Source organism: Meriones unguiculatus, chromosome 10 (genome assembly GCF_030254825.1).
Source record: "Meriones unguiculatus strain TT.TT164.6M chromosome 10, Bangor_MerUng_6.1, whole genome shotgun sequence".
Classification (NCBI taxonomy): Eukaryota; Metazoa; Chordata; class Mammalia; order Rodentia; family Muridae; genus Meriones; species Meriones unguiculatus.
The window spans coordinates 47,393,278-47,419,083 of record NC_083358.1 but is presented as its reverse complement, the minus strand read 5'-3'; the positions used below and the strand labels follow the sequence as shown (position 1 = coordinate 47,419,083).

General features: G+C 38.6%; 1 pseudogene; it reads left to right on the top strand.

The window, feature by feature from the left end:
- The first annotated feature begins 2,783 nt into the window (after positions 1–2,783).
- On the top strand, positions 2,784–3,089 carry LOC110539599 (10 kDa heat shock protein, mitochondrial-like; annotated as a pseudogene).
- Positions 3,090–25,806: the final 22,717 nt, after the last annotated feature.

The following is a 25,806-nucleotide window of genomic DNA, read 5'->3' as shown; positions in this document are numbered from 1 at the left end:
CAAAGATTGACTTCAGCTATAAATAGAATTGTATGAGATTCACTATGCAGAAAAGTACTAACTGAAACTTTGGCTTTTTAAAATGCTAATTTAGAATGCAAAAGAGTGATAAGACCTTTAAGGGCAAGATCAGTAGAGGAATAGATTAGAGTTATGGCTGATATTGGACCTTATGGTTTTGATGCTAATATGATAGGAGAAATAATTTCTTTAAAACCTAGGAACAAAAATGGCAGATGTTTTAATTGTGGTAAACATAGCCATTCGAAAAAGGATTGTAGGCAATGCTTTTCTAGAAACAATGTTTTTTTTTAAAGCAATAATGCATAAAGATCCCAGTCTTCTGGACTATGCAGAAGATGTGACAAAGGTAGACATTGGACTAAGGAGTGCATATCAACAATTTGCTTTTGGGAAATTCTTGACGGGACCTCCCAACATCAAATTCAATTCTATCATTTCCTGTAAGAGTAGGAGAAACTCAGCCATAGAGCAATTAAAAGATTTAAAGCCTGTTCTTATAAACAACACTGCTCTGGAGATAAGGAAGAATAGAACAGCTTCAATAATTAAAACATAAAATTCATGAAAGACCACAAAACAAATATACTGGCAAACTGCTATAAATAATCAGAGACCTAAGCCTTCTGGAAAGCTATCTGGCGCTTTCTAAGACATTAGGAATAGTGCTTCCTCAAGACCCAGCTATACCACTGCTAGGTATATACCCAAAGTTTGCTCAAGTACACAAAAGGGATACTTGCTCAACCATATTTATAGCAGCTCTATTTGTAATAGCCAGAACCTGGAAACAACCCAGATGTCCATCAACGGAAGAATGGGTACAGAAATTGTGGTATTTCTACACAATGGAATATTACTCAGCAATCAAAAAGGAGGAAATCATGAAATTTGCAGGCAAATGGTGGGATCTAGAAAAGATCATTCTGAGTGAAGTATCCCAGAAGGAGAAAGACAAACATGGTATATACTCACTTATATAGACCTATAAGATATGATAAACATAATGAAATCTATACACCTAAAAAAGATAATCAACAGAGCAGACATGGAGTAAGATGATCAATCCTCGTTTAGAAAGACAGATGGGATGTGCATTGAACGTATGACAGGAGTCTACTGAGCGCATCTGAAAGACTCTAACTAGCAGTGTTTTCAAAGCAAAGACTCATGACCAAACCTTTGGCAGAGTACAGGAAATCATAAGAAAGATTGGGAGTTAGTCTGATGGAGAAAGGATAGGAGCTCCACAAGGACCAAATATATCTGTGCACAGGGTCTTTTCTGAGACTGACAGTCAACCAAGGACCATGTATGGATATAACCTAGAACCTCTGCTCAGATGTAGCCTGTGGTAGCTCAGTAACCAACTGGTTTCCCAAAGTGAGGGGAACAAGGACTATTTCTAACAGGAACTCAATGACTGGCTCTTTGGCCTCCCCACCCCCGAAGGGAGGAGCAGTCCTGTTGGGCCCCAGAGGAGGGCTTTGCAGCCAGTCCTGAAGATACCTGATTAAACAGGATCAGATGAATGGGGAGGAGGTTCTCCTCCCCATCAGTGGACTTGGAAAGGGGCAGGGTGGAGATGAGAGAGGGAGGGAGGGACTGGGAGGGAATGAGGGACCGGGACACGGCTGGGATACAGAGTTAATAAAATGTAACTGATAAGAAAAAATAAAATAAAAAAAAAATAAATGGCATTGGAATTGAAGGTTTAGTAGACACAGGAGTAGATGTCCCAATAATTTCACCAGTCTTGGTATCCAGATTGGCCTCTTCAGGAAGTAAATTTCAGCTTTTAGGGATTGGAAATTAATATCAGCTTAAACAAAGTGCAAGATAGGTCAAATGTATAGGGCTAGAAGGACAAAGAAGAAAATTAAAGCCATATATGGCTAATATAGCCATAAATTTATGGGAACACAATTTGTTACAGCAATGGAAAACACAGATTAATATTCCCCCAAATCTCAGAAACAAACTATACAAATAAAGAATGCTTCTGAGAAAACTAAAAAGTATTATCAAGAACAGTAAGAGATTGCTCAGGTTGTCCATAAGCAAGACACAACCGGTGTTGCTCTTCCAAAGGTAGCCATCTTTAAAATGGCTAACTGAAAGCCTGTATTTGTGGATCAATGGCTTATGGAAAAAGAAATATTACAGGTACTAGAATAGCTGGTATAGGAGCAGCTAAATGCTCAACACAATGAAGAATCTACCAGTCCATGAAATTCCCTTGTGTTTGTTACCAAAAAAAAAAAAAAAAAAAAAAAAATCAGGATAATAGAGGATGTTAACAAATTTAAGAGTCATAAATAAGATGATTCAGCCAATGGGCTTTTTACAGCCTGTAATCTGATTGCCTTCTTTATTACCTAAGTCATGGCTTTGATAGTAATTGAGTTAAAAGACTGTTTTCCACAATCCCTTTGCATGATCATGATTCTGCAAGGTTTGCTTTCTCAGTGCCAACTTGTAATAATAGTGGTCCTATAAAGAGATATCACAGAAACTGATGAATAGTCCTCCCTTGTGCCAATTTTTGTGTACAACAGCTATTAGAAATAATTTGTAAACAGTTTCCTCAATTTACCCATATATGGATATCTTACTGCCTGATTGAGATGCCGATATTTTAGAAAAAATGTTTTATGTACACGTGCATGCTGAGTGGCTTTTTCATGTGTCCCCAGCCAGCCCACAGGACTTTCCTTACAGTAGTGGCCTGAGTGCAGAGTCTCGAGCTGCTGCAGCAAATCATGGCTGGACAAGCTTTTAGAAAGTTTCTTCTGCTCTTTGACTGAGTATTGGTTGAAAGGAGTGCAGCTGAAATTGTAACTAAAGGTGACATTATGCTTCCAGAAAAATCATAAGGAAAAGTATTACAAGCAACAGTAGTGGCCATGGTATCAGGTTTGAAAGGAAAGGATCAAGAGATTCAACTGGTCAGTGTGAAGGTTGGAGACAAAGTCCTCCCAGAGTATGGAGGCGCCAAAGTAGTTATAAATGACTAGGGTTATTTTTTATTTAGAGATGATGACATTCTTGGAAAGTATGTGGACTGAAATCACTGTTGAAATGGTGTCACTTGAAAGTGCCCATTCCACTGATGTTCTGAACTGTTTCATCTTGTAAATAATTTCATTGCCCCTTTTTATAATAAACTGATGATGCCTAAACTAATTAATTTCATTGTCTCTGGAAAGTAGTTTTGTAGTACTGTCATAAAGATTTCCAAATAAAATAATGTAAATAAAAAAAGAAAAAAAAATGCTTGATAAAGTACAGAATTTTACCTTGCTGGGGATAACAAATTGCTCCTGAAAAAACTACAAAGAGGAGATTTTTACCAATTATCTAGGATATAAGATAGGCTTACAGAAAATCATACCACAGAAAGTACAAATCAGGAGAGATCAACTACAAACTCAATGATTTTCAATTGCTGGGAGATATTAACTGGCTATGGCCCACAATTGAATTAATTGCTCAAGAGTTGATTAATTTGTTTCAAACCTTACAAGGTGATAAGAACTTAAATAGTCCAATATAATTATCAGCTGAGGATGAGAATGAATTGGCTCTGGTAGAAAAAAAATACAGGATGCAGATGTAGATATTTTAGATCCAAAGCTCGTTTGTATTTTGGTTATTTTGCCTTCTACTTATTCTCCCATGGAATTATTTTGCAGAGAGAGGAAAGTATCTTAGAATGGATATTTTTAGCACACAAACAGAGTAAAAACTTAAAGAACTATATGGAAAAGATTTCTGAATTGATTCTGAAAGGAAAAATGAGACTTTGTCAATTAGCAGAAATAAACCAAGTAGAAATTGTGATGCCTTTTACTAATGCTGAAATTGCCTTATTATGGGCAGAAAATGAACATTGACAAAGAGAATGCATTAATTTTGGGGGAGAGATTAACAACAAATATCCCAAAAGTAAGAGACTTTAATTTATAAAAAGAACTAATTGGATTCTCCCTCTTATAATAAAAGGGATACCAATTTCTAGAGCACCTATATTTTTTACTGATGCAAATAAATCATGAAAGGCAAGGTTTAAGTCAGGAAAAGTATAAAGTGGCTCAGAGTCCTTATGATTCAGTTCAAACTCAGAGTTGTATGCCATTCTTATGGTATTATGTGATTTTCCTGAATTTCTTAATATAGTTACTGACTCACCATATGCAGAAAGAGTTGTTTTACATATTGAAGCTGCTGATTTTATGCTGGATAATTCAGAATTAACTTCACTATTTATTTAATTACAACATGTAATTAGAAAATGAAGTCATCCATAGTATATAACACATTATCAGATCTCATACCAGTCTGTCAGACCCCCTAGCAAAAGGTAATGGTGATAGGAAATGTGCTGGAAACCTCAGAATTTCATAAGAAACACAATGTTAACAGTAAAGGTTTGAAGAAAGATTTTTCTATCACTTGGCAACAAGCTAAGGAAATTATAAGGTAATGCCCTACTTGTTCATTGTATAACCACACTCCATTACCTGCAGGAACTAACCCAAAAAGTACCCAGAGAAATGAAATTTGGAAAATGGATGTCTTTCATTTTGCAGAGTTTGGAAAATTATCATATGTGCACCATACCATAGATACGTATTCAGGATTTCAATGTACAACTGAAAAGGCTGATTCTATAATTAAACATTTATTAGAAGTTGTGGCTATTATGGGGATACTTGTTCAAATTAAGAGTGACAATGTTCCAGCATAGTACTTGTAAAATGAAACCTTATTTTTTTTATTTTTATTTTTTTTGCGTATTGCAACATAAAGTATAGTACAAGTATACCACACAATCCTACAGGACAACCAGTTACAGAAAGATCTAATTTCACTTTAAAAGACATGCTTAAAAAAAGAAAGGAATAATAAAAACCCCCAGAGATAGATTGCATACTACTTTATTAACTTTAAAATTTTTATTTATTTATTTTAATTTTTTATTAATTACACTTTATTCATTTTGTATCCCCCCATAAGCCCCTCCCTTCTCCCCTCCCAAGCCCACCCTCCCTCCCCTTTCTGTATGCATGCCATTCCGAAAGTCCACTGATAGGGGAGGTCCTCCTCTCCTTTCTGATCTTAGTCTATCAGTTCTCATCAAAAGTGGCTGCATTGTCCTCTACTGTGGCCTGGTAAGGCTGCTCCCCCCTCAGGGGGAGGGGATCAAAGAGCAGGCCAATCAGATTATGTCAGAGGCAGTCCCTCTTCCCATTACTATGTAACCCACTTGGACACTGAACTGCCATGGGCTACATCTGTGAAGGGGTTCTAGGTTATCTCCATGAATAGTCCTTGGTTGGAGTATGAGTCTCTGGGAAGTTCCCTGTGTTCAAATTTTCTTGTTCTGTTGCTCTCCTTATGGAGACCCTGTCCTCTCCAGCTCTTACTATTTCCCACTTTTTACATAAAATTCCATTCACTCTGCCCATTAGTTGGCCATCAGGCTCAGCATCTGCTTTCACAGTCTGCATGGCAGAGGCTTTCAGAGGCCCTCTGTGGCAGGTTCTGAGGTTGTTTCCTGTTTTCTTCTTCTGGCTTTCAGAAGCCCTCTGTAGAAGGTTCCTAGGTTGTTTCCTGTTTTCTTCTTCTTCTGATGTCCATCCTCTTTGCCTTTCAGGATGGGGATTGACTGTTTTAGTTAGGGTCCTCTCTCTTGCTTAGTTTCTTTAGATGCACGCTTTTAGTGTGTTTGTCCTATGTTGTATGTCTATATGAGTGAGTATGTACCGTGTGTGTCTTTTTGCTTCTGGGACAGCTCACTCAGCATCTGCTTTGATACCCTGATTTCAGAGGTCCTCTATCCTGCTCCCTGTTTTCTCCTTCTTCCAATGTCCATCCCATTTGCCTTTCTGAGTGAAGGTCCTCCTTCTTGCATAGATTCTTTAGGTATACAGATTTTAGTATGTTTATCCTATATTATATGTCTAATATCTACTTATAAGTGAGTATATACCATGTGTGTCTTTCTGCTTCTGGGATAACTCACTCAGAAAGATCTTTTCTAGTTCCCACCATTTGCCTGTAAATTTCATGATTTCCTTGTTTTTACATGCTGGAGAGGATGTGGAGTAAGAACCCCCTCCATTGCTGGTGGGAATGTAATATTGTGCAAACACTTCGAAAATCAACCCAGTGCTTTCTCAGACAATTACAAATAGTGTCTCCTCAAAATCTGGCTATACCATTTCTAGGGATATATCCAAAATATGCTCAAGTACACAAGGACATTTGCCCAACTATGTTTGTAACAGCTTTACTCTTAATAGCCAGAACCTGGAAACAACCCAGATGTCCTTTGACTCAGGAATGGATATAGAAATTGTGGTACATTTATGCAATGGAATACTACTCAGCAATTAAAACTTTACAATTTTTAAATGCTGTTGAAAAGGGAATAACAGTGGTAGAGAGACAGTGAATTATAGAAAAAAAATGCTGAATTAGATCAACCTGTATATTTTAAATAAGTGTTGACTCAGAATGGAAATCAGGATATATGTTACAATGGGAAAGAGGGTTTACCTTTGTTTCCACATGAGAAGAAAGGCTACAGATACCATCTAAATTGATAAAGAGTAGACTCGACCAAGAAAGATCTCCTGAAAAAATAGAGGTGATAGTTCATAAGAGCACTTGGCCATTCAGTTCAAACTGATGAATGAAAACAAGTTTTCTTCTTTTTTTTTTTTTAAAGATTTATTTATTATTTATACAACATTCTGCCTGCACACCAGGCACACTATAGATGGTTATGAGCCACCATGTGGTTGCTGGGAATTGAACTCATGACCTTTGGAAGAACAGTGAGTGTCCTTAACCTCTGAGCCATCATTCCAGCCCACAAGTTTTCTTCTTACATAAAAAGGATATTTTTTTTTCTTGTTGTTGCTTGGTATTTAAAAAAAAACACAGTTAGTAGATTTACAATGTTGTGAGTAACAATTTGGAGCTAAAATAAAAATTTGAGCACGGAGGTGGTAACCCATGCCTTTAACACTAGCAGAGACAAGCAAATCCCTACAAGTTTGTTGCCTTCTAAAAATTCTAGAATTAGAGCAAACAAGCTGGTGGTGGTTCATACCTTTAATCCCAATACTTAGTAGGCGGAAGCATGCACTAGAGGAAAACTTAGATCCAGATGTGGTGGTTAACAACTTTCACAGAACTTGGAAGGCACATGCCTTTGATCCCAACACTTGGGAGACAGAGGCAGACACAAAGGAATTACAATGATTTAATTTTAAAATCCACTTCCAAAAGTCAGGCTAAAATTTAAAGTGAATGTCTTGTATAATCTTTAAATAGTTACATTTTATTTCAAATATTCAAAGGAATATTTGTACAATGTCAAATGAAAGATAATACTTTTTCTAATGCCTAAAAATATTTTGCCCTAGGAAAAATATAACCAACCAAAAAAAAAAAAAAAAAAAAAAAGAAATCCTCCAGAGTTAGGGGGCAGGTTTTGTTTGTTTGTTTGTTTGTTTGTTTAATTTTTCCAGAAGAATATAAACATGTAACCAAGGAATCAGAGATGACTGGATAAATGAAGCATCTGAATAAAAAGGACAGATTATCAAGAGAAAAATGTGACAAGTAAAATATTAATTTGGCCAAGTGGTATTGCCCAACTCCATCTTGTCTTTTCTGCCCTCTATAGACATAAGTGGCAAACGGTTTTTCTGTGGTCCCAATTCAATTAAAAATTAAAGCTGGCTTTGGTGTTGGAGCATGTCTCTCTCTCTAAACCCATGCATGTTTGTTTAAACAAAATTCAAAAATCTCTGTTTCATATCAGAAGAGCCAATTGGTGTGGAAAAGAGAAAAACAAAACAATAAGGGATTGTTCTATTGCCACTGATCTCATAATCTTTTGGTTTTCACTTAACTCTCTAATTTTTTAAAGTATATTGTCTCAAAACCTATAAGATTTTTAATTATATATAAACTTTCTGTCATAATATTAGGATTTATTACTACTTTTAGAAATAAGCTTCATCCTGTACTTGGTTCTAGGCTTGAGTCTGAAGCAAGGAACTAGAAAAAAGTTTGTATACCTCATATGCACTCAATAGTTTATGGTTCTCAAACTTTTCTGAGATATGCTGAATATGGCATTTAAAACGTTTACGTTTTCAACCACTCCTAATAGCAACCTCTTAGGTTTCCAAAATTATGTGCTCCCAATGACAAATCCACCACTTAGATTATATAACAACAACCCCTGGAATAAAAAATGCTTTGTTTCTTCTGCTGCCTAGTTCTGCCAAACGATGGACACCTTTGAATTGAGTTACTTTCTGCCTAGTCAGGATTGCTACCAAACTGACAAACACCACCCAAAGATCAGGTTCAGACTACAGATTGCTTAGGACATTCAAAATGCTGAGTTCATACAAGACTAATGTGAACATTTTACAGAACTTTAATCTAAGAAAATACTTAATCCTAAGACTGCCAAATACAACCAAGCTGGACATTGTGAAAAGCTTAGCAAAAATTGCTTAGTGACAGATCTTAATGACTCAATTTGAGATGGACACACACATACACACACACATATATACAGAAAGAGAGAAAGAGAGAGAGGAGAGAGAGAGAGAGAGAGAGAGAGGGGGGGGGGAGGAGACCATTACAATCAGGGCTATGGTACTGATTGCCCCTAAAGGACTTGATGAACAACACAGAACATTTCCATGTATCCAATACTGACATATTGGGATTTTTGTTGTTTTAAATTTCTTGTGCTTTTGTGTGTGCTTGTGTGCATGTTTCTGCTTGTCTGAATGTGCACCATGAGAGTACATTGTATACAGAGGACAGAATATTCACTGGAACTGGAGTTATAGGCACTTGTGAATGGCACAACATGGTTTCAAGAATACAGGTGAGGATACCACAAGGACACTTGCTCAACTATATTCATAGCAGCTTTATTCATAATAGCAAGAAACTTGAAACAGCCAAGATATCCCTCACCTGAAAAATAAATAAATAAAATGTGCTACATTTACACAATGGAATAGTACTCAGCTATTAAAAACAAGGGTATCTTTAAATTTGAAGGACAATGGAAAGAAATAAAAAAAAATTATCCTGAGTGAGGTAGCTCAAGCAAAAAGACATGGTATGTACTCATAAGTGGACATTTGCCACAATATACATACTACAATCCAGAGACCCAAAGAAGCTAAGTTATAAGAAGAACCCAAGGGAGGATGCTTGAATCTCACTCAGAAAAGAAATAAAATAGGCATTGGAAGTGGATAGAGGGAGGAACTGGGTAGGAGTGGGTATGGGGAATGGAGCAAGGGTGGAAATTGAGAGTAGAGAGAGATAGGGAGAGAGGGCCAGGTGAGAGAACAAAAATCAGAGGAGGTAGGAAGAATCTCTGGAATTTTCCAGAGATGTGGGATATGGGAGGCCCCAGGAAGTCTTTGGAGGTCACCCTAGCTGAAACTCCTATCAGTGGGTGATAAGGAGTCAGGAAGGACTTCCAGTGGGGAGATAAGGGTACCAAGCCACCCACAAAACCTTGATCCAAAATTTGTCCTGCCTACAAGATGTACAAGGACAAAGATGGAGCAAAGACTGAGGGAATGGCCAACCAAATACTGGCAATACTTGAGACTCATCCCACCCATGGGATAAAACCAATCCCTGACACCATTAATGTTACTCTTCTATGCTTATAGACAGGAGCTTAGTATAACTCCTCCTGAGGCTTCACCCAACAGCTGATGGAAACAGATTCAGAGACACACAGAAAAAAACTGTAGGTGCCATTTTGTCTTATTGACAGTGTCCTTTTAACTAAAGTAACCTTTCAATTTCAAGGTGTTCCATTTACTACTTGTCAATCTTAGTGCCTATGCTATTGGTGTTCTGTTCAGGAAATTGTTTTCTGTGCCAATTTATTCAAAGCTATTTCCCACTTCTTTTTCTATCAGGTTCAGTATGTGTGGTTATATGTTGGAGTCTTTGATCCACTTGTACTTGAGTTTTCTGCAGGGTGGTAGATACGGATCTATTTGCATTCTTCTACATGCAGACATTCAGTTAGACCATCACCATTTCTTGGAGATGCTTTCTTTTTTCATTCTATAATTTTGTCTTCTTTTTTCAGAAATAATGGTGGTCATAGGTATATGGATTTACTTCTGTGTAGTCAGATCAATTCCATTGATTAACCTGTCTGTTTTTATGCTAGTACCATGTGGTTTTTATTAATACAACGTGAAATCAGGAAAGGCAAATTCCAGAAGTTATTTTATTGTAAAGGATTTTTTTAAGCTTTCCTGTTTTTTGTTTGTTTGTTTTGTTTTGTTTTCCTTTTGTTTTCATATGAAGTGGAACATTCTTCTCTCAATTTCTGTTTAGAATTGTGTGAAAATTTTGTTGCGGATTGTGTTGAATCTGTTGATTTTGGTGAGATGGTCATTTTTACTATTTTAATTCTAAAGATCCATGAACAAGGGAGATCTTTATATCTTCTGATATCTTCACTTAATTATTTCTTCAAAACTTAAAAAAAAATTGTCATACAGAACTTTTGCTTGCTTAGTTAGAGTTAGAACAACACATTTTATATTTTTTGTGGCTATTGTAAAATAAGTTGTTTCCCTGATTTCTTTCTCAGTCCATTCATTTTTGTATATAAGAGGGCTACTGTTTTTTTGTTGTTGTTTTTTGTTTTTGTTTTTGAGTTTATCTTATATCTAGCTCCTTCACTAAAGTTGTTACTCAGCTCTAGGAGTTCCCTAATATATTTTTTGAGTCTTGAATTTATACTATCCTATCATCTGCAAATAATGATATATTTGCTTCTTCCTTTCCAAATCTTATCCACTCTATCTCTTTTATTAGTTTTATTCCTCTAGGTAAAATTTCAAGTACTATATTGAAGAGATATGGCAAGACTAGACAGCCTTGTTTAATTCCATATTTTAGTGGAATTGCTTTAAGTTTCTCTCCATTTATTTTGATGTTAGCTGTAAGTTTGCTGTATACTGACTTTATTGTTGTTTAGGAACATCCCTTTCATGACTAATTTCTCTTTATCATGAAGAGGTGTGGGATTTGGTCAAAGGCTTTTCAGCATCTAATTTTTTTTTCAATTTGTTTATATGGTGGATTACGTTGACAGATTTTTGTATGTTAAACCATTACTACATCTCTGGGATTAAGCCTGCTTGATCAAGGTGGATGGTCTTTTTTATTTTAATTAAAATTTTATTTTTTATATTAATTACAGTTTATTCACATTGTATCCCAGGTGTAGCTCCTTCCCTCTTCCTCTCCCAATCGCACTCTCCCTCCCTCATCTCCTCCTATGCCCCTCTACAAGTCCACTGATAGGGGAAGTCCCCCTCCCCTTCCATCTGACTCTAGCTCATCAGGTCTCATCAGAACTAGCTACATTGTCCTCCCCTGTGCCCTGGCAAGGATGCTCCCCCATCAGGGGGAGGAGGTCAAAGGTCTGAGTTCATGTCAGAGACAGTCCCTGTTCCCCTTACTAGGAAACCCACTTGGAGACTGAGCTGCCATGGGCTACATCTGAGCAGGGGTTCTAGGTCCTTGAATGGTCCTTGGTGTTTTGGATTGGTTTGTGAGTATTTTATTGAGAATTCTTGCATCAATGTTCAGGAGAAAAATTGGTGTGTAATTTTCTTTCTTTGTTGAGTCTTTGTGTGGTTTGGGTATCAGGGTGACTGTAGCTTCATAAAATTAATTTGACAATGATTCTTCTATTTTTATTTTGTGGAATAATTTGAAGAGTATTGAAGAGTATTCCACTTTTATTTTGTGGAATAATTTGAAGAGTATTTGAAAATCTAGTAGAATTTGTTTTAAAACCATCTGGCCCTTGTATTTTTTGGTTGAGAAAATTTATTTATTCCTTTTATTTCCTCATGAGTTATAGGCTTTTTTAAATTATATATCTAATCTTTATTTAAATTTGGTAGGTGGAATTTGTCAAGAAAATTGTCCATTTCTTTTTGATTTTCCAAATTTGTGGAGTCCATTGTGGGATAATTACTCTTTGGATTTCCTTGTTGTTTGTTGTTATGCTCTCCTTTTTTTCTCCCTGATTTTGTTAATCTGTATATTCTCTCCCTGTCTTTTAGTTAGTTTGGATAAGGTTTTGTCTACCTTGTTGATTTTCTCAAAGAACCAGTTCTCACAGATTCTTTGTATTGCTTACTTTGTTTCTGTTTTTATGATTTTAGCCCTGTTTTTTATTATTTCCTATTGTCTACTTCTCTTGAATGCCTTTCTTTATTTTTTATTTTAATTTTTTACATTAAATACATTTTATTTTCTTTGCATCCCATCTGTAGCCCCCTCCCTCATTCCTTCCCAATTCCACCCTCCCTCCCTCATCTCCTCCCATGCCCCTCACCAAGTCCACCTACAGGGCAGGTCCACTTCCCCTTCCATCTGACCCTAGCTTATCAGGTCTCATCTGGATTGGCTACAGTGTCCTCCTCTGTGTCCTGGCAAGGCTGCTCCTCCCTCAAGGGGGTGGTCAAAGAGCCAGCCACTGAGTTCATGTCAGAGACAGTCCCTCTTCCCCTTACTAGGAAACTCACTTGGAACTGAGCTGCCATGGGCTACATCTGATCATCTTACTCCTATTAGAGTGGCTAAGATAAAAAACTCAAGTGACAACACATGCTAGAGAGGTTTTGGAGAAAGGGGAACCCTACTTCATTGCTGTTGGGAATGTAAACCTGTACAACCACTTTGGAAATCAATCTGGTGCTTTCTCAGACAATTAGAAATAGCAATTCCTCGAGATCCAGCTATACCACTCCTAGGCATATATCCAAATTTTGCTCAAGTATACAACAAGGGCATTTGATCAACCATGTTTGTAGCAGCTTTATTCATAACAGCCAAACCCTGGAAACAACCCAGATGTCCCTCAATTGAGGAATGGATACAGAAATTGTGGTACATTTACACAATGGATTACTACTCAGCAATTACAAATGAGGAAATCATGAAATTTGGAGGCAAATAGTGGGATCTAGAAAAGCTCATCCTGAGTGAGGTATCCCAGAAGCAGAAAGACACATGCTATATACTCACTTACAAGTGGATACTAGGCTTAAAAAATAGGATAAACATACTAAAATCTGTACACCTAAAGAGGCTAAACAAGGAGGACCTGGGGTAAGAGGATCAATCCTCATCTAGAAAGACAAAGTAGAACAGGTTTGCTTTTATGTGTTACTTGGCCCTTTTTCCTTGCAGCTGTAAATATTCTTTCTTTGTTCTGTATGTTTAGTAAATTATTTTATGGTGGCTGTATTTTCTTTTCTAATCCAATCTATTTGGTTATCTGAAAACATCTTGTACCTTTATAGAGATGTCCTTCTTTATGTTTGGAAAATTTTCTTCTATGATTTTATTGAAAATATTTTCTGGGCCTTTGAGCTGGGAATCTCCTTCTTCTGCTTCTATTATTCTTAGGTTTGGTCTAAAGTTTTGAGATTTAATGTTTTCTCTGACTGCTCTATCAATTTTGAAGGATTCTCTCTTCCATCTCTTATATTCTGTTGGTGATGCGTTTATAAGTAGTTTCTGTTTTGCTTACCTAGAATTTCCATCTCCAGCATTCCTTCAGTTTGTGGGTATTTTTTTTTCCTTCTTCAACTAACATTTTCAGGTCTTGAGATGTTTTATTCATATCTTTCACCTTCTCTCTCTCTCTTTCTCTCTCTCTGTGTGTGTTTCTAGATTTCTTTAAGGGAAAGAGATTTGTTCATTTCTTCCTTAAGAGCTTCTATCATCTTTGTATGATTGAATTTAAGATCACTCTGTATGTGTGTGTGTGTATGTGTGCATGCTTGTTTGTGTGTGTGTGTGTGTGTGTGTGTGTGTGTATTTTCCTGGGTTTCTTTAAGGGATTTGTTCATTTCTTCCTTAAAGGCCTGATTGAATTTAAGGTCATTTTGTGTGTGTGTGTGTGTGTGTGTGTGTGTGTGTGTGTGTGTTTCAGCTGTGCTGGAAAATCCAGGGCTTGCTGTATTGCTGTAGTCAGATAGTTGAAAACTGGTGAGGCTGTGTTGCCCTGAGCATTGTTGATTGTGTTTTTTAAAATCTTTTATTTATATATTTCTTCCTCTATTTCTTTACGGATGGCAATATTCTGTTTGAGTTTATCTTCCTCTATGTCTTTACGAATCTTATTTGTTTCCTCTGTTATCATCTTCATGAGCATACTTGTTAGGTCATCTTCTTGGATTTCAGTTATGGTGGGGTGTCCAGGGCTACTTGCCCCTGGGTTCTGGAGATGCCATATTGCTCTGTCTTTTGTTGCTTGAGCTTTTACGCTGGCCTCTACCCATTGTGCTATCTTAGGTGTTTGGGGTTATTATTCTGGTGGTTCCTGGGGATCCTGTGGTGGAGAGAATCCCCTTTGCAGAAAGCTGGTTTTTCCTGAAGGATGTCTTCTCAGCTTTTTGGGTATAGTCCCTGGGTGGCTGGTGTTTTTTCAGGAGTTGCTCACCTCAGGGATATAGACCTGAGTGGTAACTGTGGTCTTTGTTAGTCGAGAGGGTTCTCCTCTCACCCAGGGAAGTCCTGAGGGCAGCTGCCCTGTTTCTGGGTTTCTTGTTGTAAATTTAATGATCAGCTTGCTGTGACCCAGTTGGACATCTGGTGCACATGAACTGTTTGTGTCTGTGTCTGGAGCACAGCTGAGTGCTGGCGCCTCGGCCCCACTAGTCTGCTAGACTTTTTCTAGGGAAGGATTGGGTGATTTAGGTCAGTACAGTTTCCTTCCTTCCCTGTGGATTCTCTGGAGACACGGACTCCCAGTCTCTTTTTTTGCCCTGGTGCACACTGCTCAGTGTCCACCAGCTGGCTGGCCACAGAAACTGCCTGTGCCTGGAGCACAGCTGTGTGATGGCAGCTCAGTCTCTGCCAGCTGTCTGGTGAGCAGAAACTGCCTGTGTCTGCCTTTGCGGCCTTTGGGAACCTGGGTGCCTCCCTAAGCTGGGTAATTTTCCGGGGACCTTTTCAGGTTGGGGGTGTCAGCTGAGTGCTTTGAGATCAGACCAGCCATTTCCCTCCCTGTGTGTTTGCACCGGACAGTGAAACTCATTTGCTGGTGCCCTGGTGCCCACAGTTCTATCTCAGGCGGCGAGTCAAGCGCGCAGGCAGGCAGGGCTCAGTGCTGGAACCTGGGTCCCCGGCTCTGGCTCCGGGCTGGCTCCTGGGGTGCCCGTGGAACCCGAGTCTTTTCCAGGGGATGTCTGGGTGACCTAAGGCCGGTCCCAGTCGTTTCCTGTACCCTGGGGTTATCTCTCGACTGAAAATTCCAGTCTCTGATAGTGTGGTGCGCAAGGTTCAGTCTGGGACCGTGACCAGAGACACTGGCTTGTGGCTCTGGGCTGGGGCTGGGGCTGGCGGCAGGCAGCCAAGTGTCTGGCGGAACTGGGATCTCTTCCGTGGTTTAGCTGGGTGAGTTAAAAGCTGATTGAATCCCCCACCGTGGGGTATCCTCTCACCTGGGAAACACAATGACTGCGTTTTATGGCCGCGAGTTCTGATTACTGGTCACTGTGCTGATCCTGCTGCTGCTGCTCAGAATGAGAGTCCTCCCGGTGCCGCCATCTTGCCCCTATATATTTCTTTATTACAGTTTTTTCTCTTTGTATCCCCACTCCAGCCCCTTCCCTCATCGCCTCCCAGTCCCACTTCTTCTCCCCCATGCTCTTTCCCTAGTCTGTTGATTGGGGAGGACCTCCTCCTCTTCCATCTGACCCTAGCTTATCAGGTCTCATCAGTGCTGGCTGCATCATCTTCCTCTGTGGTCTGGCAAGGCTGTACGGGGTTACTGGTACCAGTATAGCCTCCAGTAAAATAGGCGTCTCCTGCTAGAGTTGTGGGTCAGGATTTAAAGGCAAAGATATGGGGTGCTATAGGGGATTGGAGCTCTTAGAACCATTGTGGCTTCTAGTGAAGCAGGAGTGTTCTATTGGAGTTATGGACCTTGATATGGAGGTCAGGCAAAGCGGTGTTGTTGGGGGATCCCGAGTGAGCTCTGGGGTTCTTAGCACTGGCATGGCCTCCTGTAGAGCGGGAGCCTTCTCCCAAAGTCATGGGCCTGGATATGGGGCCCAGGGGAGGAGAGAGTTAATACTCTTATACTCCAGTTACGTCTATATTATACCATTTAAGATGATTAGCTATTTGACATCAAAAATAGAAATTAAATCATAGAAGTAGTTTTTTTTCCAAAATAGCATTGTAACAATATGTTTGTATTGGAACTCCATACTATTAAAATGTATGAAGATATACTACTTTATTCGTTTAAATTTTTAAATAGGCTGTAGTCACAGAAAATAATGAAGTTTATAGAATTCCTGTCAATGAGCTAAAACCCTGTAAAATAGAAAGATCAGAAGGAAGCTAAATAAAAGGAATACCAAGTTCCTTGGACTTTCATAACATATAGTTCATTCATAACCAACTGCAGTTGGAATAGGTATTCCCAAACATTTTTACCCTATTAAAGAATAATAGAACTGAAATTATTTAGACAGCACTCCTGCTGAATGACATTTGAAACTTTTAATGTCCATGTGCGTTACACATTTTAACAGCGAATTCTTTGAAAAATAATAAAAATAAAATTGTCTTGCTGAGCCCAATTTCAATTTTAGATCACCTTTTTAAAAATCAAATTATAAAACTTTATATAAAAGCAAGGCAGGCATTTAATTACTTTATCTAGAGTAGAACTATTCTAAGATAACATTCAGTAACACTTGTTATCAATAAAATTAAATTAAATTTTTAATACTGCTTTGTACAGAACACACTTGATTATCCACTCTGTGTCATCAGTGGTTATGAAAGGATCATAAGCCATATTGGTTTTAATCCCACCTGCCTGGGGTACTCAGCAGCAGTCTAAAGAGAAAAATTGTAATTAATATATAGGCCCACAGTGCAGCATCACATGCAAGTGAATAAACGATCTCACAGATTACATTCTTTACTGTTTTATAGCTCTACCTAAGTTGCAACTTGACTATGTTGTGAATGACTGGAATTAAATGCCTTACATTAATCATCATCTTGAATAACTTTGATGAAGTTTTGCTTATCAAAGAAACTCACTATAAAGTTGCTTATTTAGTAGCAAGTTTTCAAGGAAATCACTTTAAATCCAGAGAAAATATATAATAGTTGCTTGTATTAAACACCAAACACAGGAAGGTTGCATTCACACAGTAAAGGCTGATGAGATTCAGTTATAAACAGAAGCCAATAAGTACAAAAAATCTGATTCTCAGAGATGATATTTAAATTGTAAAGTGGGAAAATCCAGATTTCAAGGTATACTGGGACAATGACTCCACAGGAAAATAAAAAAAGGAGAGCCTGTGCCATTAAGTGCTGATCATGCATAAAACTTTCAGAATAAACTATAAGAATAAAATGTCTCTATGATGACAAACTGGGCAATAATTACAACAAGGTTGGAGGTAATGATGCTTCTTCCATGATGGCAGAATCTGTGACAATGGGGATGGATACTGAATCAGATGAATAGGGGTGAAATGGAGATAAGGTTGACATGACAAGAACTATCACATAGAACCACCAGGTTTGCAAACTGACAACTGATGCTTTCCAATCAGGAAAGGGGATGTGAATCTTGAGGAAAGTGTAATTGCATTATATCATATTATTTTCCCTCCGGAATAGTATGAATTATGTAACTAAAATAAATTATTCTTTCTATTATATAAGTCAAGGTATCAGAAGCATAAGTTCTGTGCGTAAAGGCAGATATGAGCATATGTAGAATGAAAGATTTTGAAAGATTTTCTAAATCAGTGTAATTAAAAAGTTTACCTAGGAGCTATCTATAGGTCAGAACCAATGGCTGACTTTCATATACAAAGTAGTAAACACAGAGGGAAAATAATGTTTCTTCTATAGCTGGCCTATAATAGGTAATAAACCAGAAAGAAGAAGAGGTAAGTGAGCTATGGGTATTTGCTAATTTTTTTAAAGGATATTCTAGTTTTAAAGCATAGAAATCTGCTTCTTCCTGTGTTATACTTGCCAGATGCTCCTGTGTTAAAAGCTCAATGCTCCATGATCACAACTAGGAAGTAGTAGAAATGTTTAAGAAATGCTGCTCCCAGGAGGCTTTAGGTTACTAGGGACATATATTACCAAAAAAGGATTATAGGAGTTCAGGCCTTTTTCCTTATTGATCTTAAACACCTTGAGATGAATAACCTAACTTTCTTTATCTATCTATCTATCTATCTATCTATCTATCTATCTATCTATCTATCTATCTATCCATCCAACAATTGTTCTTTGAGACAGAATTTCTTTCTGTAGCTATGACTATCCTGGATCACACCAGGCTGGCCTCGAACTCATAGAGATCAATTCACCTGCCTTTGCCTCCCAAGTACCGAGATTAAAGGTATGCACAACTATCACCCAACTGGCTGACTTTTAGCTCTTAAGCAGTACAGACACCTAGGGCCAAATTCATATATATTAACGTGTACAAAATTTCCTTTTCTTAAGTTTTTTGTTTTGTTTTAAATTAAGTAGAAAAGTTGTCCATATGGCCATCTTGGCCATTTTACCCTTTTAACCTCAGACCACATCCATCAGTCTGGAGCTAGATATATCTTTCCCAAAGGCATGGGACATCTTAATCTATAACCTGAAATTCATGCTCAGAATATGTTCCTCAACTGAGCATGACCTGGAATGTCCCTCACCACACAGTGCTTTCCTATATGAACCTGTATAGGTTTCTCAAAGAAAGTTTCCATGCTGCCTTTGGTAACAAAGGGAAATAATCCAAACTTCCTCTCATAATTCATCTTTTTTTTTTCTTCACTCATTTAGTTTTTGGCCATGTTTGTTTTGACTTCGTGCTGGTGGAATTTCAATCCACTGTGTTCTGTTCTATTGCTCCACTTCTTCCGCCAAGGTATGTGCACAGTCCATGGTCAGTTTAATCAATCCGTGCTGTCTGCAGATCAATGTTAGCCATTTTATGCTGGCTTTGCAGGAATTCTAAGGTAAAACTTCTCTGGTTCTGGTGGCTCTACCTAGATTTCAAAGAAACACTCGGTAGCTGGGGAAGCCAAACAATATGTTGTGGGATCAAAATATCTGAAATTCCCCTAATAAGGCAAATTGGAGACCTATAAGAATGAAAATGAAGCTATAAGGGATAGCCCAGGATGGTAGAGAAACCAGAAAGGTGGAGGCCCTGCTGAGAGAAGCTTCAGCCAAGAGGAGGCCTCAGGAGGGAACTTCCCCAAGCTGGGAACCTTCATCTTAAAGTCACTGCTGTCTGCTCCTTGCTTAGCTTTAGCTGTACAGATTTTAGTATATTTACCCTATATTATATGTCTAATATCTACTTATTTTTTTTTGGTTATTTCTTTTTCATTTATTTTTATTTTTATTAATTGCACTTTATTCACTTTGTATCCCCTCATAAGCCCCTCCCTCCTCCCTTCCCGAACCCACCCTCCCATCCCCTTCTTCACGAATGCCCCTCCCCAAGTCCACTGATAGGGAAGGTTCCCCTTCCTTCCTTCTGATTTTAGTCTATCAGATCTCATCAGGAGTGGCTGCATTGTCATCTTCTGTGGCCTGGTAAGGCTGCTCCTTATAAGTGAGTATGTACCATCTGTGTCTTTCTGCTTCTGGGATAACTCATTCAGGGTGATATTTTCTAGTTCCCACCATTTGCCATGATCAGTCCTCATACAGAAAGGCAAAGGCAATGGACATCGGAAGAAGGAGAAAACAGACAACAGGACAGGAGTCTACCACAGAGGGCTGTTGAAAGATTTACCCAGCAAGGTATTGAAGGAGATGCTGAGACTCATAATCAAACTTTGGGCAGACTACAGGAAATATTATGAGAGAAGGGGGAGATAGGAAGACCTGGAGGTGACAGGAGCTCCACAAGGAGAGCAACAGATAAAAAAAAAAATCTGGGAATAGGAGTCTTTTCTGAGACTGATACTCCAGCCAAGGACCATGCATGGAGATAACCTAGAAACCCTAGAACCACTGCACAGATGTAGCCACTGGCAGCTCAGTCTCCAAATGGGTTCTCTAGTGATGGGAACAAGAACTGTCTCTGACATTAACTCAGTGGCTGGCTCTTTGATCACCTCCCTGTGATGGGAGAGCAGCCTTACCAGGCCACAGAGGAAAACAATGCAGACATTGCTGATGAGACTTGATAGGCTAGGGTCAAATACAAGGGGAGGAGGATCTCCCTTATCAGTAGACTTGGGGAGGGTCATGGGAGGAGATGTGGGAGGGAGGCTGGGATTGGGAGGGGCTGAGGGAGGGGGCAACAGCAGGGACACAAAGTGAACAAACTGTAATTTATAAAAATATAAATAAACTTTAAAAATGTGGAAAATATAAATAAAAGACAATGCTCTATAAAAAAGTCACTGTGGTCTGGATGTTTGATTATCACCTTCTTTTTAAAATAATCCCTTTTTTTGCCATTTTGTTTTCTGTTCCTCTGCCACACTTTCTTTAATTTCTCAAAGTCAATGACATCGAAAACATGAACTCTACCACTTAAATATGTTACTTCTCTGTTACTGCAACAACATGCCTGAGATAGTCTACTGATAGGAAATGCTCATCAAGGCTTGCAGTATTGAGGATGAGATAACAGCTTTGCTTTGAGTCTGTGGTAGCACAAAAACCTATGGTAATGTGAATGTGTGTCTTGTAAGTTCACAGAACTATATAGTTATGCACTGGGATATTTGCAATCCAGTTCTAAGATTATCTCCATTTTAGGTGACTCCAGATACAATGAGCAGTCAGAGGAACAGGTGAATGAGCTGAGGTGCAGAAGTAAACAATGAAAGTAAAGAACTGATGAAAATTTTTTTTTGCAGAGATCAGAGATATGTGAGTTGCTTTAGGTAAGGGGAAGAGAAAGACAGCCAGAAGCAAAAACTGCTGTGTGCACCAAATTATATTTCAACTACACAGTCCCAGAACATGAGTTTCTTTATTTCAACAAACTGGCCTTTTTGATCCAACCAGATTTACTTCTGTTCAATCTCCAGGAACTTAAGAAAATTGGAGATTATTTTTTCAATTACACATTTTGAAAAAATGTATACATTACAAACCATTGTATTGTTCTGGGAGATGCTATATCCAGGAACAAATGCTCTGAGGGAGCCAGACAAAACTATGGAAGCCACAGAAGCACTATATAGGCCACTAGGAGACAAAGGACTTAAAGAGAAAATTGCATGGTAATGGCAAAGGAACATATATTTAGGGAAACATCATATATTTACGTACAAGATAGTTATTGACAAAATATATTAAAGTCATTTAGCCACCCTTCTATGAACACAGAAAATGGGTCTTTTACTAGCTCAGTCAGTGTCATTAACAGTGACTGATAATACCCTGCTGGTTGCTGTTTTAGGATAATCAGGTAATCCTAGGCAGACCAGCCTAAGTGCCTGGTCATGATGATTATGAGGCAGAGCATGTAGCATTGCTAAGCTGTGATGGCCAGAGTGTAAAACATACTATATGCTTTGGGCTGACATTTTTTAGCTTATGGTGGGCTTATTTAGACAGAATACAAGTGTAAGTCCAGACTTCTGTGCAGGTATTTGGCTTAATGACTTGTAGAACGTCTTGCCTGTGGCAGAATGACAGCACCATGAATCCTTTATATATGTGGAGAACACTTGCACAGTATTTATTTAGTTTTGCTTTCTAAATCTTATTTTAAAAATCAGAAGCCCAGGCTGTTATTACTGGAGCTAGCTGGAGGCAAATCTTTTTTTTCTTATTCCACCAATCTTTTTTCTTTTAATTTTAAATTTTATTAGTTACACATTATTCATGTTGTATCCCTCCTGTAGCTCCTTCCCTCCTCCCCTCCCAAACCTCCCCTCCCTCTCCCTTCTCCACAAATGCCCCTCCCCAAGTCCACTGATAGGGGAAGTCCTCCTCTCGTTCCTTCTGGTCCTAGTCTATCAGGTCTCATGAGGAGTGGATGTATTGTCTTCCTCTGTGGCCTGGTAAGGCTGCTCCCCCCTCAGGGAGAGGTGATCAAAGAGCAGGCTGATCAGTTCAAGTCAGAGACAGCTCCTGTTCTCCTTACTATGAAATCCACTTGGACACTGAACTACCATAGGCTACATCTGTGCAGGGGTTCTAGTTTATCACCATGCATGGTCCTTGGTTGGAGTATCAGTCTCAGAAAAGACACCTGGGCACAGATTTTTTGGTTCTGTTCCTCTCCTTGTGGAGCTCCTGTCCTCTCCAGGTCTTACTATTTCCCACTTCCTTCCCAGGACTCTGCCCAAAGGTTGGTGATAATTCTCAGCATCTGCTTTGATATGTTGCCAAGTAGAGCCTTTCAGAGGCCCTCTGTGGCAGGCTCCTATCCTTTTACCTGTTTTCTCCTTCTTCTGATGGCCATCTTCTTTGCCTTTCTGAATGGGGATTGAGCATCTTAACCAGAGTCCTCCTTCTTGATTTGTTTCTTTATGTGTACAGATTTTAGTAGGTTTATCCTATATTATATGTCTAATATCCACTTATGAGTCAGTATATACCCTGTGTGTCTTTCTGCTTCTGGGATACCTCACTCAGGATGATCTTTTCCAGTTTGAACCACTTGCCTGAAAATTTCATGATTTCCTTGTTTTTAATTGCTGAGTAATATTAATTGTGTAGATGTACCACAATTTCTGTATCCATTCCTCAACTGAGGGGCATCTGGGATGTTTCCAGCTCCTGGCTATTACAAATAAAGCTGCTACAAACATGGTTGAGCAGATGTCCTTGTTGTGTACTTGAGCATCTTTTGGATATATGCCTAGGAGTGGTATAGCTGGATCTTGAGGAAGAACTATTCTTAATTGTCTGAGAAAGTGCCAGATTGATTTCCAGAGTGGGTGTACAATTTTACTTTCCCACCAGCAGTGGAGAAGGGTTCCCCTTTCTCCACATCCTCTCCAGCATGTGTTGTTACTTGAGTTTTTGATCTTGGCCATTCTGATGGGTGTAAGGTAAAATCTCAGGGTAGTTTTGATTTTAATTTCCCTGATGACAAAGGACATTGAGCATGTTTTTCGGCCATTCAATATTCCTCTATTGACAATTTTTTAGGTCTGTACCCCATTTTTAAATAGGGTTACTTGATTTGTTGCTTTTTAACTTCTTGAGTTTTTATATATTCTGGATATTAACCCTCTGTCAGATATAGGGTTGGTGAATATCTTTTTCCAATCTGTAGGCAGTCGTTTTGTTCTGACAACAGTGTCCTTTGTTTTATAGAAGCTTTTCAGTTTCATGAGGTCCCATTTATTGATTTTTGCTCTTAGAGTCTGTGCTGTTGGTGTTCTGTTCAGGATGTTGTCTCCTGTGTCAGTGAGTTCAAGGTTCTTCCTCATTTTTTCTTCTAAAACGTTTACTGTGTCTGGTTTTATATTGAGATTTTTGATCCACTTGGACTTAAGTTTTGTGCAGGGTAGTAAGTATGGATCTATTTGTATTTTTCTACATGTCTATCCAGTTAGGCCAGCAACAGTTCCTGAAGATACTTTTTTTTCCCTTGTATGGTTTTGGTATCTTTATCAAAGATTAGGTATTTATAAGTGTGGGGGTTTATTTCAGGGTCTTGTATTCAATTCCATTGAGCCACCAGTCAGTCTCTATGACAGTACCATTCAGTTTTTAGTACTGTTGCTCTAGAGTACAGCTTGAGATCAAGAATGGAGATACCTCCAGAAGATCTTTTATTGTAGAGGATTGTTTTAGCAATTCTGGGTTTCTTGTTATTCCATATGAAGTTGAGAATGTTTCTTTCCAGGTCTATAAAGAACTATGTTGGTATTTTGATGGGAATTACATTGAATCTGCAGATTGGTTTTGGTAAGATGCCCATTTTTACTATGTTAATCCTGCCAATCCATGAGCATGAGAGATCTTTCCATCTTCTGATATCTTCTTCTAATTTTTCTTCAGAGACTTGAAATTTATTTCATACAAGTCTTTGTCTTTCTTGTTTAGGGTCACACCAAGGAACTTTATGTCCTTTGTGGCTATAGTGAAGGGTGTTGTTTCCCTAATTTCTTTCTCAGCCCTTTTGTATTTTGTATTCAGGAGGGCTACTGATATTTTGAGTTAATTTTGTATACAGCCACTTTGCTGAAGTTGTTCATCAGCTGTAGGAGCTCTCTGGTAGAATTTTTGGGGTCATTCAGGTATAGCATCATATCATCTGCAAATAGTGATACTTTGACTTTAACCTTTCTGATTTGTATTCCCTTGATCTCTTTTAATTGTCTTATTGCTCTAGCTAGGACTTCAAAAACGATTTTGTAGAGATATGGAGAGAATGGGAAGTCTCTTGATTTGTTCTTGATTTTAGTGGCATTGCTTTAAGTTTCTCTCCCTTTAGTTTGATGCTGGCTATAGGCTTGCTGTATATTACCTTTACTATGTTCAGGTATGTGCCTTGTATCTCTGATCTCTCCAATACTTTAAACATAAATGGATGTTGGATTTTCTCAAATGCTTTTTCAGCATCTAAGGAGATTATTGTGTTTTTTTTTCTTTCAGTTTGTTAATATGGTGAATCACATTGATGGATTTCCATATATTGAACAACCTCTGCATACCTGGGATGAAGCCTACTTGGTCATAGTGGATGATATCTTTAATGTTTCTTGGATTCAGTTTGTAAGTATTTTGTTGAGTGTTGTTACATCAATGTTCATAAAGGAGATTGGCCTGAAATTCTCTTTCTTTGTTGGGTCCCTCTCTGGGCCTGAGTCTGAGGGCCTTCTGGTCCCCAGGACCTTTTCCAGAGATTGTCAGGGTGACTTGAGGTCAGTCCTGATTGATTCTCACACTGTGGGATTGCCTCTCACCTGGGAATCAAAATCCCTGCTTTTTCAGGGCCCAGAGTTCAGTCTCCTGGGCACTGTGCAGACACTGTTGTCCTGCTTCTCAAACAGTGTCCTCCTGGTGCAAACATCTTGGATCTCTACAGTGCTTAGTTTTTATGGCTCTCTTGGTCTTCTTTTGGAGCTTTTGCCAGTATGCACTCACTAGCAGGTGGGTGTATAAAGCACAAAGGTCCTGTGAATTCACTTGCAGGCATAAGTGGTAAGTTCAGAGATCCCACAGTTTTCAAATCTCAGATTTGGTTTCCTGTTTGGCCATTAGAGTAAGGAAGACCCCATAACTTAGGTTATTAGCTCCCTGCAGCAGAGCTCCACCATTTTTTTTATTTTTATCAATAACAGGTTATTTACTTTGTACCTCCCCTGTAACTCCCTCCTCCCCTCCTAATTCCACCCTTCCTCTCCCTGCTCCTCTCATGCCCTTCCACAAATCCACTGATAGAGGAGATCTCCTTCTCCTTCCTTTATTTGACAGAGTGTATGCAGGATCAAAGCCAGATAAAACTACTTGTAAATGCCAAGTGAATAAAATAGCCATCAATTAAATTCTACCCACCTACTTTTATAAATGAGCCCACCTCAGGTGGAGGTGATCAAAGAGCCAGCCCATGAGTTCATGTTAGAGACAGTCCCTGTTCCTATTTTTGGTTAACCCTCTTAGACAATGAGCTACCATGGACTACTTCTGCACAGGGATTCTAAGTTATCTCCATGCATGATCCTTGTTTGGTATATCAGT